The 15294-nt window shown below is 40.2% G+C and overlaps 1 protein-coding gene across 1 annotated transcript in view; it reads left to right on the top strand.

Moving 5' to 3' along the window:
• LOC124798994 (neural-cadherin-like) overlaps positions 1–15294 on the top strand; it is a 331157-nt gene that overhangs the window by 196617 nt on the left and 119246 nt on the right. The gene's annotated exons all lie outside the window — the stretch shown is intronic.

The raw sequence follows: 15294 nt of genomic DNA, 5'->3' as shown, positions 1-15294 counted from the left end.
CAGACCATCTAAGAATCTGCTTTGCCAGTAGATTTGGATCAATTCACTTGTTGTGATCCTGTTTACACTTCATGCATTACTTTCATTCTGAAATATTTATGGTACATTGTGTACTTCGTTTATAGAAGATCTGAAACTTAACTAAACTGCCTGACAAACACAGTGAAGCACCCAGAAGTGGAGGGAGAAATGAAACAAAACTACACAGACTGAGGTAGCATGTGATCTTATTTCAGGGATTACTAAAGTGAGTCAAATTTACATAGAACCTGGCATATGGACCCACTTATCAGAATGACGTTGCACCCACTCTGTCCTCAATGCATACACTGATCCAATTGGGAAGGGTGTTATAGATCTGTTGGACCCTCTCCTGAACTGGCCCGCAGCTGTTGTATATGGTCCTCAGTATCCTGGATACTGGCATTTGGATGAACTTGATGTACTCTCTGTTTCTATACAGTTCTGTCAGAAACAGATCTGAGTTTGATAATGGCCATGGGAGTATGGGGGTACCTCAGCATTGCATAGACATCTCATAGAATCATGTGCCTCTTGTGAAATGACGTTGTCCTGTTAAAAAAAAAAGGGGGGGGGGGGGGGCACCATGATTCTACTGCATGAGAGGTAATGCATGAGGATGCAAGATATCTATGCATGTTTATGCCGCATTTTGGGCCATCTTTTATTAAATCATATCTCAGTGATTACACTGCTGAAACTTTGCAAACAATACATGAATGGGAGACTATCCACTCCACTGGTTGTAGTAGATGTTAAGGGTATAAGATGTTAAGGGTATAAGTGAGCAGTGAATCCCATGTTAGGTCTGCTGCCAAGACGAATAACTGTTAGTATTAATAGTTAATGTTAATATGTTTGTACACTATTCTAACAATACTGAAGATTTTACCCATACTGACATATATGGTCAATCATTTAAAATTTACTTGCAGACATTAATTACAGAATTAGTTTAATGTTAACAGTGATTGTTGAACTAGACTGAACAATCACAAGACAGTCCTAATTGATTGGGCATGAAAGAGTCAGGATAGCCCAATAATCAGTATTTGGAGCTGCCCCACAACTGGTGCTGCCTTCTATTGTCAGTTATAGAATTATTTTGATAGAAACATTAGCAAACATAACAGACACCATTGTGAATGACTGAGCCACTATGATCACCTTGATATAATCTTGTGCATGTACTCAATAGTTTTCACAGTTTGCTGTAATTCTGTTATAAATACATCATGTTTGTTGAGTGAGCAAGAAGTTTTGGGAGCTCAAGAGGAAGAAATTGCTCACTAACTCACCTCTCACTTTTTCCTTGGGATGATAATTATTCCTTCTGTCATCATCATTTTAAAATTTTTAATTTGTCAAAGAACTAAAGGAAATACGAAAAATAAATCCTGAAGCTTGGCCCTTTTTTCATACGTATTACTCACGAAGATTATCAGTTGCATATGCACTAGTAACACTTTAAAACATGGCATAAATGGCCGGTTTTCTTGGCCCAATATTGTTCTAACTGGTCGGTCTCCAAAGCGTTAACAGATATTAGTGCTGGATTGTGAATATTGTGCCACTTGATAAGTTGTAATTAAAATGTGTAATTGTTACTGCAAAGATTGCTTTTAGACTGGATCTCAGATAGGATTTATAGTGAAAGCACATTTTCCTCATTTTCATTTGAATTAATAAACGAGATAGCATTCCAGAATTTTAAAACTTGATTGTAGCACTGTAGTATTCTTCCCAAAAGTCACTGTCTGTTGTTCATATGTTGAGAGTTGCAGACAGTGGTGAATAAATTCAATGGTGACATTAAGACAGCTTTAGAACGAGTGAAGTACGCAAACTTCATCCTGATGAGCAAGGGAAGAGAGGTGAAAATTGCTGTATCACTCCTTCATGGGCTGATCAACATAGCACTGTACATGCAACCATTAGCACACTACAACTTGTGTGTTTAGCATGTCTGCCACAGTAATGTGTCATGGCAGGAACAATCATCTCTTGCAAAAATTTTAGCAGGGGTGGAAAGCCTGATGGTGACATATATATTTGCTGTCAGAGTTCCCCTGCTGATTACTGGCCATGAATTGAAGTCTATCCAATGGTTTCTCATGCCCCAGCACCTGTAGCAACACCACTGTGTCTCTCCAAAACATTGGAAGAATGATACATGGCCCACTGCCATGCTCACTGACAATGGTCATCCTGGATAGAGCAGAATCCTTATTCATCATTGAACACAATTCAATGTCTGTCATGAACAGTCTATGCTTCCCGGTCACTGCACCACTCCAAATGTAGCCATTTGTCTTGTGTTAATGACAGCCTACACTTGGGAGAGTAATTCCCAAGTTTGGGTGGTGCTAGTCTCTGACCTATGATGCGTACTGGCACAGAATGCTGCAGAGAGTCCATTACTTGTTCTCGAATGGCAGCTGCAGGTGTGGTTACATTGTGCTTGGTGCACAATATGGTGATCTCCCCATGTGGTGGTCAGATATGGTCCACTGGAACCATATGATGAGTGTACTTGCCCTCACATTCCCATGCAGTCCAACATCAGGCCACAGTAATATCCAAATCCTTTACACATCTAAAAATTGCGTGATGTAACCAATCAACCAAATAGAGATCCACAACACATATGTAATATCTTTCTACCCCTGTAAGGTGCTGATAATGCTTTCTCATACAAGTACACAGCATATCTGTGTTTTTCATAGTGATCACTCAGCATCTGATGCTGGTCAGGCAGCTTTTATACCATACCAGGCCTGGTAATAACACTATACATCAACAGCACTAATGCACTCTGGTGGCTGTTCTACTTGCTTTAGAGAATTGCTCATGTAATCATTTACATACCCACCAATGGTGTTTACATTTACTAAGTGACATTGTCATCGGACCATGTTTTCTGAGTGCTACAGATTTGTCTTAGGCAGTATACTTAACACTGTCCAACTGAGTTAAGAGTTGTGAAGCTATGGTACAACTATATCATGACAACAGTGTGGGGGATATGATGCATCAGTTGTCCAAATGTGTGATTTAGTAAGCAAAACTTGTTTTAGGATGGTATGATCCCATTGTAAAGTTCTATAAAACAAGGAAAAGCAAATCATTACTTCATATTATTACACGTAGTAACATACATATAATGTAAATTTGTCTATATTTCCCATGTAGTATTACGTACCTTAAAATTATTATGCCTTTAGGTACAGTCAAAAGTAATAAATAAGCAGCAAGCAAGCTATGTCAGCTGGACTAGATTGTCCATTATGTATATTATTCATAATACCAGTGGCATTTAACACACTCACAGAGCTCTGTAAAGTCGACCTCCCATCATCTACCAAAGATTATTATTATTATTATTTTAAATTACAATCATTTTATATGCAAATCATGAGTGACCTGGCAGACGTCAATACGGTAATCAAATTCTTGTCATACTCATCCCAGCATGACATTGTCGACTGTGGCAGTCGCTTCCCGTATTCTCTCCCGGAGCTCTGCTACATCATTTGGTAGAGGCGGTACATACACCAGATCTTTATTGTTTCCTCACAGAAAAAATTCACGCAGAGTGAGATCTGGTGATTGGGGAGGCCATTTCACGAAACAGCTGTCCCCTTCTGTAGCATGGCACCTGCACTCGCCATTTTTATGACTAGCGCTATCGGCAAATTACCAAACTACGCTGTGGCGGTATACATAACTTTCAGGGTTTCTCTTCAAAATGACATGTGTATGATATCTGTACAGTGTTTTTTAGTTCTTGTGCAGTAAATAATTGAAAGTGTTCTCGGACTTTATGTACACCCTGTATTAAGAGTTACAAAGTAGAAACACTAAAACTTAATTATTACTAAGGAGGACCCTGGTTCAATTCCCATTGCTGCCAGTATTTTTCCTTGGCAGTAGGACTGGTTCAAGGTACACCTAGTCTCACAAGGTCAGTTGAGGAGCTACTTGACTTGAGTAGTAGTGGCTCCAGGTAACGAAAACCACCAGTGGCTGGGAGCATGGTGTGCAGACTCCAAGCCACTCCATACTGTGATGCCATTAACAGAGGAAGACACGTTGATGGGTCAGTACCATTGGGGTTTCTGGGGCCTGTGGGATGGACTGCAGTTTCTAGTTTTAGATTAGATTGGTGGTTGCTTTACAAAGGAGCATCGCTAAAGTAAGCCCAAAAAGGGAAATATCATGCAAAGCTTGAATATACAGTTAAGCCTGATTTATACTTAACTCTGTTTTGAGTAATTCTTATTTATATGTAAAGTTTTGTCAGCCCAGAAAAATAAAAATTAAAAAGGATTAATTAAACCTTTTATATACATAATGCATAATTAGAGAAAGCTTTTGACAATGTTGACTGGAATACTCTCTTTCAAATTCTAAAGGTGGCAGGGGTAAAATACAGGGAGCGAAAGGCTATTTACAATTTGTACAGAAACCAGATGGCAGTTATAAGAGTCGAGGGACATGAAAGGGAAGCAGTGGTTGGGAAGGGAGTAAGACAGGGTTGTAGCCTCTCCCCGATGTTGTTCAATCTGTATATTGAGCAAGCAGTAAAGGAAACAAAAGAAAAATTCGGAGTAGGTATTAAAATTCATGGAGAAGAAATAAAAACTTTGAGGTTCGCCGATGACATTGTAATTCTGTCCGAGACAGCAAAGGACTTGGAAGAGCAGTTGAATGGAATGGACAGTGTCTTGAAAGGAGGATATAAGATGAACATCAACAAAAGCAAAACAAGGATAATGGAATGTAGCCTAATTAAGTCAGGTGATGCTGAGGGAATTAGATTAGGAAATGAGGCACTTAAAGTAGTAAAGGAGTTTTGCTATTTGGGGAGCAAAATAACTGATAATGGTCGAAGTAGAGAGGATATAAAATGTAGGCTGGCAATGGCAAGGAAAGCGTTTCTGAAGAAGAGAAATTTGTTAACACCCAGTATTGATTTAAGTGTCAGGAAGTCATTTCTGAAAGTATTCGTATGGAGTGTAGCCATGTATGGAAGTGAAACATGGACGATAAATAGTTTGGACAAGAAGAGAATAGAAGCTTTCGAAATGTGGTGCTACAGAAGAATGCTGAAGATTAGATGGGTAGATCACATAACTAATGAGGAAGTATTGAATAGGATTGGGGAGAAGAGAAGTTTGTGGCACAACTTGACCAGAAGAAGGGATCGGTTGGTAGGACATGTTCTGAGGCATCAAGGGATGACCAATTTAGTATTGGAGGGCAGCGTGGAGGGTAAAAATCGTAGAGGGAGACCAAGAGATGAATACACTAAGCAGATTCAGAAGGATGTAGGTTGCAGTAGGTACTGGGAGATGAAAAAGCTTGCACAGGATAGAGTAGCATGGAGAGCTGCATCAAACCAGTCTCAGGACTGAAGACCACAACAACAACAACAAACATGCATTTTTATATAATTCATACTATACATAACAAGATCTGGTGAAATAAATTGAGTTTTGCATAATTGCACTCTGCACCATTGCTTGAAAAGAATCCCTATGATATTTTCCTTAACTTTGTTGATGTATACAAAGCAAGAACTAGTGGTGCCATGGAGACAAGGGAGAAAAAGACAACTAAGCAAAGCTGGCAGCATGGAAACAAAGACACTTCTGGCACTGTTATTTTAAGTATGAGAATTTCTTTCATGCTAACAAGCAAGAAGTTAAAAGTTACTGGTTGCTGTTTGTTGTTGAACAGTGGTTCTGTCTTTCAGTCACTTTCAATTGGGCAAGGAGAACAGAAAAAGGAAAAGTAACACACTGAATCAGGAAGAAAAACTCATTCGTGGGGGGACTCAAAAGAAACCAGACTCCGAGGGCACTGCAACTCGTAGACGTAGTGCAGGGTTCTCATGCTAGATGGTGTTAGTAGAGACCTTCATGAAACAGTTGTGTAGACAGTGTCAGTGTAGAGCTGAACGTGCAAGTGTGAGATTGTGTTTCTCTGTCTGCTGGCAGGTTACCTCTGCGAAGTCATTATGGCAACTTTAAAAGAACAAAGAGTGTGTGTGAAATTTTGTTTTCTGCTTAAAAAACTGCAACGGAGACACACCAAACGCTTCAGGAAGCTTTCCAGGATGACGCTATGAGTGCACTTAGGTTTTCGAGTGGTTTGGGCACTTAAAATATGGTGAGATGTGTGTTGAAGACCAAGCTCATTCTGGACACCCTTCAACATCGCGAAATGAGGAGTACATTGAAAAGGTCTGCCAGAAGATCAACGAGGATCATCGCCAAAAAATTGACCAAATTTCAGCGGAGACAGGAATCGGTTGGAGCTTGTGCCAGCAGATTTTGAGTGAGGATTTGCACATGAGACGTGTTGCTGCTAAATTTGTTCCACGCCTTCTCACACAGGAGCAAAAAACCATCCGCATGAATGTGTGTCAGGACTTGAAAACAGAGATTGCACATGATCCAAGCTTCTTGAACAAAGTCATTACAGGGGATGTGAGTTGGTGTTACGGATATGACCGAGAAACCAAGCAAGCACCAAGCCAGTGGAGGACTCCCAACTCTCCCAGACCAAAAAAAGCAAGGCAAGTGAGGTCAAATGTGAAGACGATGATCATTGTCTTTTTTTATGTTCATGCAATTGTGCATCGGAAATTCGTACCCCCTGGCCAGACTGTTAACCAGCACTTTTACTTGGATGTTTTAAGGCGTCACTTTTACTTGGATGTTTTAAGGTGTCTGCGAGAGGATGTGAGGAGGAAACGCCTGGAACTTTGGCGAACAGGTGACTGGTTTCTGCATCATGACAAAGCTCCAGCACACACAGCCTTACGAGTGACCCACTATTTGGCATCTCAGATGTGGTCTGTCGTTCCCCACACTCCGTATTTGCCGGACCTAGCCCGGTGTGAATTTTTCCTATTTCCACAAATGAAAAAACTCTAAAAGGGGAGCGTTATGATGATGTGGAGGCGGTAAAAACAGCTTCGCAAAGGGCAATGGACAATATCAAACTTAAAGAGTTCCAAACACGCTTCCAACAGTGGGAAAAGAGACTTGACAAATGCATCGCATTTAATGGAGAGTATTTTGAAGGTGACTGAAGTAATTTTGTAAAAAGGTTCATCAATAAATTTTTTATGACAACAATCTGGTTTCTTTTGGGTCCCGCCCTCGTATGAGAGGAGAATTCTAATCCACAGAAAAACAAAATCTCAAATTGCTTCATTCTTAGGAATTGCCTGTACCACACTATGTGCAGTCATCAGCAAAAGAAACAGTATTTTGAATGGGTTTTTAAAATTGGGTGCAAAATCAACAAAATACAGCTGTCAGCAAGAAGGGAGATACGTAGATTTGGAAAAGGCACTTTTTATATGGTTACAGTGAACTTGGGGTGTAGCTCTACTTATCTACATCTACATCTACATGACTACTATGCAATTCACATTTAAGTGCTTGGTAGAGGGTTCATCGAACCACAATCATACTATCTCTCTACCATTCCACTCCTGAACAGCGCGTGGGAAAAACAAACACCTAAACCTTTCTGTTCAACCTCTGATTTCTCTTATTTTCACATTCGGAAGAGAAAGTTGGTGACTGAAATTTCGTAAATAGATCTCTCCGCGACAAAAAATGTCTTTGCTTTAATGACTTCCATCCTAACTCGCGTATCATATCTGCCACACTCTCTCCCCTATTACGTGATAATACAAAACGAGTTGCCCCTTTTTGCACCCTTTCGATGTCCTCTGTCAATCCCACCTGGTAAGGATCCCACACTGCGCAGCAATATTCTAACAGAGGACAAACGAGTGTAGTGTAAGATGTCTCTTTAGTGGACTTGTTGCATCTTCTAAGTGTCCTGCCAATGAAACGCAACCTTTGGCTCGCCTTCCCCACAATATTATCTATGTGGTCTTTCCAACTGAAGTTGTTCGTAATTTTAACACCCAGGTACTTAGTTGAATTGACAGCCTTGAGAATTGTACTATTTATTGAGTAATCGAATTCCAACGGATTTCTTTTGGAACTCATGTGGATCACCTCACACTTTTCGTTATTTAGCGTCAACTGCCACCTGCCACACCATGCAGCAATCTTTTCTAAATCGCTTTGCAACTGATACTGGTGACAACCTGAAAGCAAAGGCGATAGATTTAGCTAGAAGTTTGAACATCACTACTGATTTCAAGGCTTCATCTAGATGATTACAAGGATTTAAAGATTATTGTAGAATCACAGGGAGTACAATTTCTGACGAATCAAAACCTGCGGTGTATGTCATGATGCAACACTGAATTGATCAGGTTCTGCCAGGTATCTTAAGGGATTACCAACCTCAAAACATCTGCAGCCATGATGAGACTGGTCTATTTTATAGTCTTCTTCAAAGTAAAACATCATCTGAAAAGGGTGTCTCATGCTGTGGAGGGAACAGAAGTAAAATCTGCATGACAGTTCCTTGTGCCACGAATGCAGATAGATCTGACAAACTTCCCCCACTTGTGATAGGAAAATAGAAGAATCTGAGGTGTTTCAAAGGTGTTAAGACAAAGCCTAGACAATACAAATCCAATAAAAATTCTTGGGTGATTATGATTTAAATTGAACAATGATTAAAAAAAACAGGACATTAGGCGAAAAGGAGAGGGAGAGGATCCTTCTCCTTATGGACTGATGTCAGCACATCCACCCCAAGTAGTTTTGGAAAATGTTCACATGGAATTTTTCCTTCCAGACTGTACCAGTGTTCTATATCCACTTGATTTGGGCATTATTGCAATTTTCAAAGTGCATTATACAGGGTGGCATCGTTAAAAGTAGCCTGCCTCTCCTTTGAATGCAAATGCAATGCTACTACTTCTGAAATAGAGTAAACAACTACAACTGTGGACAGTTTCATGCAATAATCCCTTGTTAATATTCTTCTGTCAGCATTTCCATTTATTTCATCAGTGAAGTTAGACATTTTTCTTTGCAGCCTGCAAAATGACTTTCTCGATGGAAGAAAGAAACAAAATTATGGAAGCATATATGAAAACAGTTTTGATTGAGGAAACTCTTGAAATTTTTGGGGTCAGGTATCCAGATAGAGGACTACCAGCAAAGAGAGCAATTAAGAGTCTGTATAAAAACTGGCACACCTACAGATATGTGCAAAATGTAAAATGACAAAGAATTCCTTCAGTTCGCACACCAGAAGTTTTTGCAGACATTTCGCAGCTCAAAGAAGTCTACATGTAAATTGACTCAACAGGCACATGTAAGTATGATGAGTTGCCAGCAGATATTGAAAAATCTTCATTTGAAGCCATATTGCGTGATGATTGTGCAGCAATTACAGAAGGATGACAATCAGATACTCGAAAATTGCTGCACCTGGCTTTTGAATAATATCAGTGATGGTTTGCTTGATCCTTTCCATTACATCTTAAGTGACGAAGCTTGGTTTCATATTCCTACTTATGTGAAGTCACAGAACATGAGGTACCGGGCAATGGAGAACACTAACACTGTGTGTCAGCAACCACTCCATGATGAAAAATTGGCATCTGCTGTAGTGGAACAGGAATGCACATCATTGGACTGATATTTTTTGACACTACCCTGTACCACACTGTAGGGAAAACTGGTTCAACGTTTGTTAGCACTAGCTAATGCAGGAATTGAAAGTCTCTCCATTAATTTACTACAAGCCATGGAATTTATTTTGGCTGCCTTGCAACTGGAGTCATCCTCCAGAATCAACAACTGTTTCTTTAAAGCTGGTGCGTTACTGAGAGAAACTGCTGCTGCTGATGAGGTAGTGGATTTAGTGAAGTCATGTCTTGTAATGTAAATGTAAATGTCATGTGACTGGGGCCTTCTGTCAAGCAGACCATTCACCCAGCCAGGAATTGAACCCGGGCCCTCAGGATTGACATACTGTCGCGCTGACCACTCAGCTACCAGGGGAGGACATGTTTGGTAATGAGCAAGCTCTTCTGGAAGGTAAAGATTTTAACAGTTTGTATATTTTGATAATAATTTGGCCATGTGTGCAGAACTACAATATGAGATTATTGCTGATGTGTGCCAACAATGCGATGATGATCAAGAAGGTAGATCAGTTTCAAGTGACAGTGATTGAGACAGAGATGATGGCTTGAATCTTGAAAAACCTAAACAGACTGAAGTGTTAGGTGCAATCGGTGTGTGCAGGCATTACACCAGTGCAAAAACGTGTTGTGAAAAAGGTCTGAATTCATTAATAAATTTGCAAAATAAGGTGTATATACTTAATGCATGAAAAGTGAAACAAGCCAAATTATCTTATTTCTTTAAAGCAGAATCAAGTTCAAAATAATTTATTTTCTCCTTAATACTGTAACTTTGTTTGTACAGTGAAAAGTGCCAAATTACAATACAGTATCTAATTTTGCTCTCTCTCTCTCTCTGTGAGAAGGATCATGAGAGGAAGGGGGTCGCGAAAAATATGATGTGTATTACTGTGCCTGTAGTTGACTTCTAGTTATTAGTTACAAGTAATTATTTTCTTTTTCACTTGATATACATATAAATCAGGTCCAACTGTATTATATTTAGAAGAAAAACATTAGATGATGTTGAATTTAGAGGAAACAGAAATATTTTGCAATTTGAGAGAAGAAGCAAAAAGACAGAGGTGACCATTGGGCATTTCAGGACTCACCTTTAGGAATGGTGTTGAGAAAAACAGGCTCCAACCTAATCTCCTTAGCAGTAATTGAGTTATGATGTTTCCAGTTTGTAATGTTTAACATAAGTAGTTAGAGCATTATAGAATGTGGATCTTACGCTACTAATGAGGATTCATTTGGTTGCCAAGGGTTGCATATGTGAGATGATGCATCTGTGAATATTATGTTCAGTCGCATTTTATTGGCTGCAAATACTGAAATGTAGGTGTAAGATTATTTTTAGGTTTTGACATGACATACAGGCGTTCAAAGGTTTTTGTGTAGATAGTTGTGTGTTTGTTGCCCCTCACGCAAATGTAATAATATAGTACAATCTTTGGTAGATGATAGGCAGTTGACTTTAGTTAATTAACAGAGCTCTGTGACTGTGTTAAGCACCACAACTAATTACAACTGCTACAGCTTGATAAGCATAATGGACAGTATTATATGACTGAGAGTGCATGTTTGCAGCTTGCTTATTATGTATGACTATGCCAAATGGTATAATAATTTTCTGGTATTGAGTTACAGATAGGCTTTCAGGGAAAGTCCTTCTTTAGAAGCAGAAAATTTACACACATAAACACATGAGGCCTGACTGTGACAGCATCTGATGTGAGCAGCAGTCTAGCTGAGGTGTGTAGTGAGGGTAATGAAGATGCATTGGGGATGGGGGGTGGGGGGTGGGGGATGGGGAGTGATATCAAGGTAGGGATGTGGTAGGGTGCTAGTGCTGTCTTTGAGAATGTGCAGGGATGTGGTGGAGACAAGATAGGACTGCTAGGTGCTGCATTGGTGGGGAGGGGGGGAGGGGGGAGGGTAGAAGTAGAGAAGGAGAAAGGACAATGTTGATGTTTTGACAGGATAGAAGGTGTTTGTAGTGCTAGAGCGGTAGCAGGGAACAGGATAGGCAGATGAAGGACACAGACTCTGGGAAGTACAGGCTAGGGGAGTTACAGGAAGGATGTAGTACGAGGGTGAGTCAAATGAAAACCTTAAATATTTTTTTAAATATTATTTATTGTGCAGAAGTGATACAAAGCTGTATCACTTTTCAACATCCCCTGCCCCATGCTCAGTGCAAGTCCTTCAGCTCTTACAACATGCATAAATTCCTTTAGAAAAAAATTCTTTTGGTAGTCTGCGCAACCACTCATGCACCACGTGGTGTACCTCTTGATCAGAACGGAACTTCTTACCTCCCATTGCATCTTTGAGTGTGCAAACACATGGAAATCACTTGGGGCAAGGTCTGGTGAGTATGGCGGATGAGGAAGACACTCAAAATGCAGGTCTGTGATTTTTGCAACTGTTGTATGGGCAATGTGGGTCCTTGCATTGTCATGTTGCAAAAGCACACCTGCTGACAGCAATCCATGTCGCTTTGATTTGATTGCAGGCTCCAGATGATTTTTTAGGAGATCTGTGTATGATGCACTGGTGACAGTGGTCCTTCTAGGCATGTAAAGCCCCAAAATGATGACTTTTTCATCCTAAAAGAGAGTCAGCATAACATTCCCTGCTGATGGTTCTGTTTGAAATTTCTTTGGTTTTGGTGATGAGGAATGGCGCCACTCCTTGCTTGCTCTCTTCTTTTCCAGTTGGTGGAAGTGAACCCAGGTTTTGTCCCTAGTAACGCTTCATGCAAGAAAGCCATCACCTTCTTGTTCAAAGTGCCGAAGAAGTTTGTCACAACCATCAACACATTGTTCTCTCATTTCAGGAGTCAGCTGCCATGGCACCCATCCTACAGACACTTTGTGAAACTGGAGCACATCATGCACAAAGTGGTGTGCTGACCCATGACTAATCTGTAAACATGCTGCAATGTCATTCAGTGTCACTCGTCGGTTTTCCTTCACTATGGCTTCAACTGCTGCAATGTTCTGTGGAGTCACAACTCGTTGTGCCTGACCTGGACGAGGAGCATCTTCAACTGACGTCACACCATTTGCAAACTTCCTACTCCATTCGTAGACTTGCTGCTGTGACAAACATGCATCACCATACTGAACCTTCATTTATCGATGAATTTCAATAGGTTTTACACCTTCATTATGCAAAAACCGAATAACAGAATGCTGTTCTTCCCTGGTGCAAGCCACAAGTGGGGCAGCCATATTTATACTGATACTGCGACGGTATGTGTGCATCTGCACTATGCTGCCACCTACAGGCCATTCTGCTTGATGTTTGTTGCACACTTACCAACTTACAGGATAATGGCATGAAATTTTGATTTGTTGTTACTAATTTAAGGTTTCCATTTGAGCCACCCTCGTATATGCCGTAGGGAAAGTTCTCACCTGCACAATTTAGAAAATCTGGTATTGGTGGGAAGAACCTATATGACAGAGACTGTGAAGCCATCATTAAAGTGAAGTACAAAACCCATGGTGTAGGTCCCAAGTTTGAACCCTGCCACTGCTTAAATTTTGAATAAAAATCATCAGCAGTGACTGTCAAAGCCTTTGACGTAAGAAGTCACCCTCATTCTGCCAGTGGCCTTGTCAAAGAGGGTGGAGGAGAGAACTGAGGTTCAGGGGACTTTCGTGACCTAGGGGTGGGAAACTACCCCTAAAATATGGAAGAATCAGAAATGAAAAGTGGAAGAATCAACGACGATCAATGGCATGAGGATGCAGAAGACAATGGAAACCAATGCATTAATGACACATAACATGTATCCACAGGACAGGTGGCCTGTAATTGAAAAAGTGTCATGATGATCTCTCCATTGGCAAAAGATAATGGACTAGTCTCCCATTCAGATCTCTGGAAAGAGACTGAAAATGATCTCTCCATTGGCAAAAAATCGTGGACTAGTCCCCCATTCAGATCTCCAGGAGGGGACTGCAAATTTGGAGGTGGCCATGAGAAAAAGAGTGAATAAATAATGAAAGGATAATGTTCTACGAGTTGGGTTATGGAATGTCAAAAGTTTGAACATGGTACTCAACTTAGGAAGTCTGAAAAGGGAAGTGCTAAGGCTCAATCTAGATACAGTGAGCATCAGTGAAGTGAAATGGAAATAAGACAAGGATTTCTGGTCAGATGAGTGTAGGGTAATATCAACACCAGCAGAAAATTGTGTAACAGGAGTAGGATTCATTATGAATAGGAAGATAGGACAGGAAGTGAGTTACTGTGAGCAGTTAAGTGATAGGGTTGTTCTTAACAGAATCAACAGCAAACCAACATTGACAACAATAAATCAAGTATACATGCCAGTGTCACAAGCAGAAGATGAAGAGATAGAAAAAGTAGATGAGGATACTGTACTGGTAATTCAATACATAAAGGGAGATAAATTTCTAATGGCCATGGAGGATTGGAATCTGTGTGTAGGGGAAGGAGTAGAAGAAAGGGTTAAGGGAGAATATGAGGTTGATAGTAGGAATGAGAGAGGAGAAAGACTAACTGAGATCTGCAATAAATTTCAGATGGTAATAGTGAATACTTTGTTCAAGAATCACAAGGAGAGCAGATATACTAGGAAAAGCCTGAAAGATAAAGGAAGATTTCTGTTAGATTACATCATGGTCAGGCAGATGTTCTGAAATCAGATATTGTATCGTAATGCATACTCAGGAGCAGATATAGACTCAGATCACAATTTAGTAATGATGCAGTGCAGGGTGAACTTTAATAGCCAGTACTGAATAGCTCTGTAGGAAGTTCAGTTGAAGAGGAGTGGAAGTCTCAAAAAAGGGCAGTCACAGATGTTTGAGAGGAAAATGTAGGTACAAGAAAGATAACTGTAAAGAAACTGCGGGTAACAGAAGAAATACTTCAGTTTCTTGACAAAAGAAGAAAGTATAAAAATGTTAGGGAAATTCAAGATACAGAAAGACAAGTCACTTAGGAATGAAAGAAGTAGGAACTACAGGGAAGCTAAGGCAAAATGGCTACATGAAAAATATGAAGAAATCGAAAAAGAAATGATTGTTGGAAGGAATGTCTGAGCATATAGAAAAATTAAAACAAACTTCAGTGAAATTAAAGTAAGGGTAGTAATATCAATGGAGCAGTGGGAATTCCAATACTTATCAGAACCAAAATACATTAATATAGGGGTTCCGCAAGATAGCATATTGGGACCAATACTATTCCTGATGTATATCAATGGCTTTCCCAATGGTGTTAATCAGAGAGGCGCTCTGCATCGCGGTGTAGCTTGCTCGCCAGGTTTCGAGAGGGTGCGTTTCTGGATGAGGTATTGAATATATTGCTCCCCCCTACTTATACCTCCCGAGGAGATCACGAATGTAAAATTAGAGGGATTAGAGCGCGCACGGAGGCTTTCAGATAGTAGTTCTTCCCGCGGACCATACGCGACTGGAACAGGAAAGAGAAGTAATGACAGTGGCACGTAAAGTGCCCTCCGCCACACACCGTTGGGTGGCTTGCGGAGTATAAATGTAGATGTAGAGTAGATGTAGATGGTGAAAAATTTCTCTTCACTGGCAACAGCAACATTATAACCACTGCAAAAAAAAGAGAACTCCTTGCAGAACAAGCAAATGAAATTCTGAAGGAAGTTTACGATTGGTCAATAAGCAATAAAG

Source organism: Schistocerca piceifrons, chromosome 5 (assembly GCF_021461385.2).
Source record: "Schistocerca piceifrons isolate TAMUIC-IGC-003096 chromosome 5, iqSchPice1.1, whole genome shotgun sequence".
Taxonomy (NCBI): Eukaryota; Metazoa; Arthropoda; class Insecta; order Orthoptera; family Acrididae; genus Schistocerca; species Schistocerca piceifrons.
The sequence above is the reverse complement of the archived record's forward strand: the minus strand, read 5'-3'. Positions and strand labels throughout refer to the sequence as shown.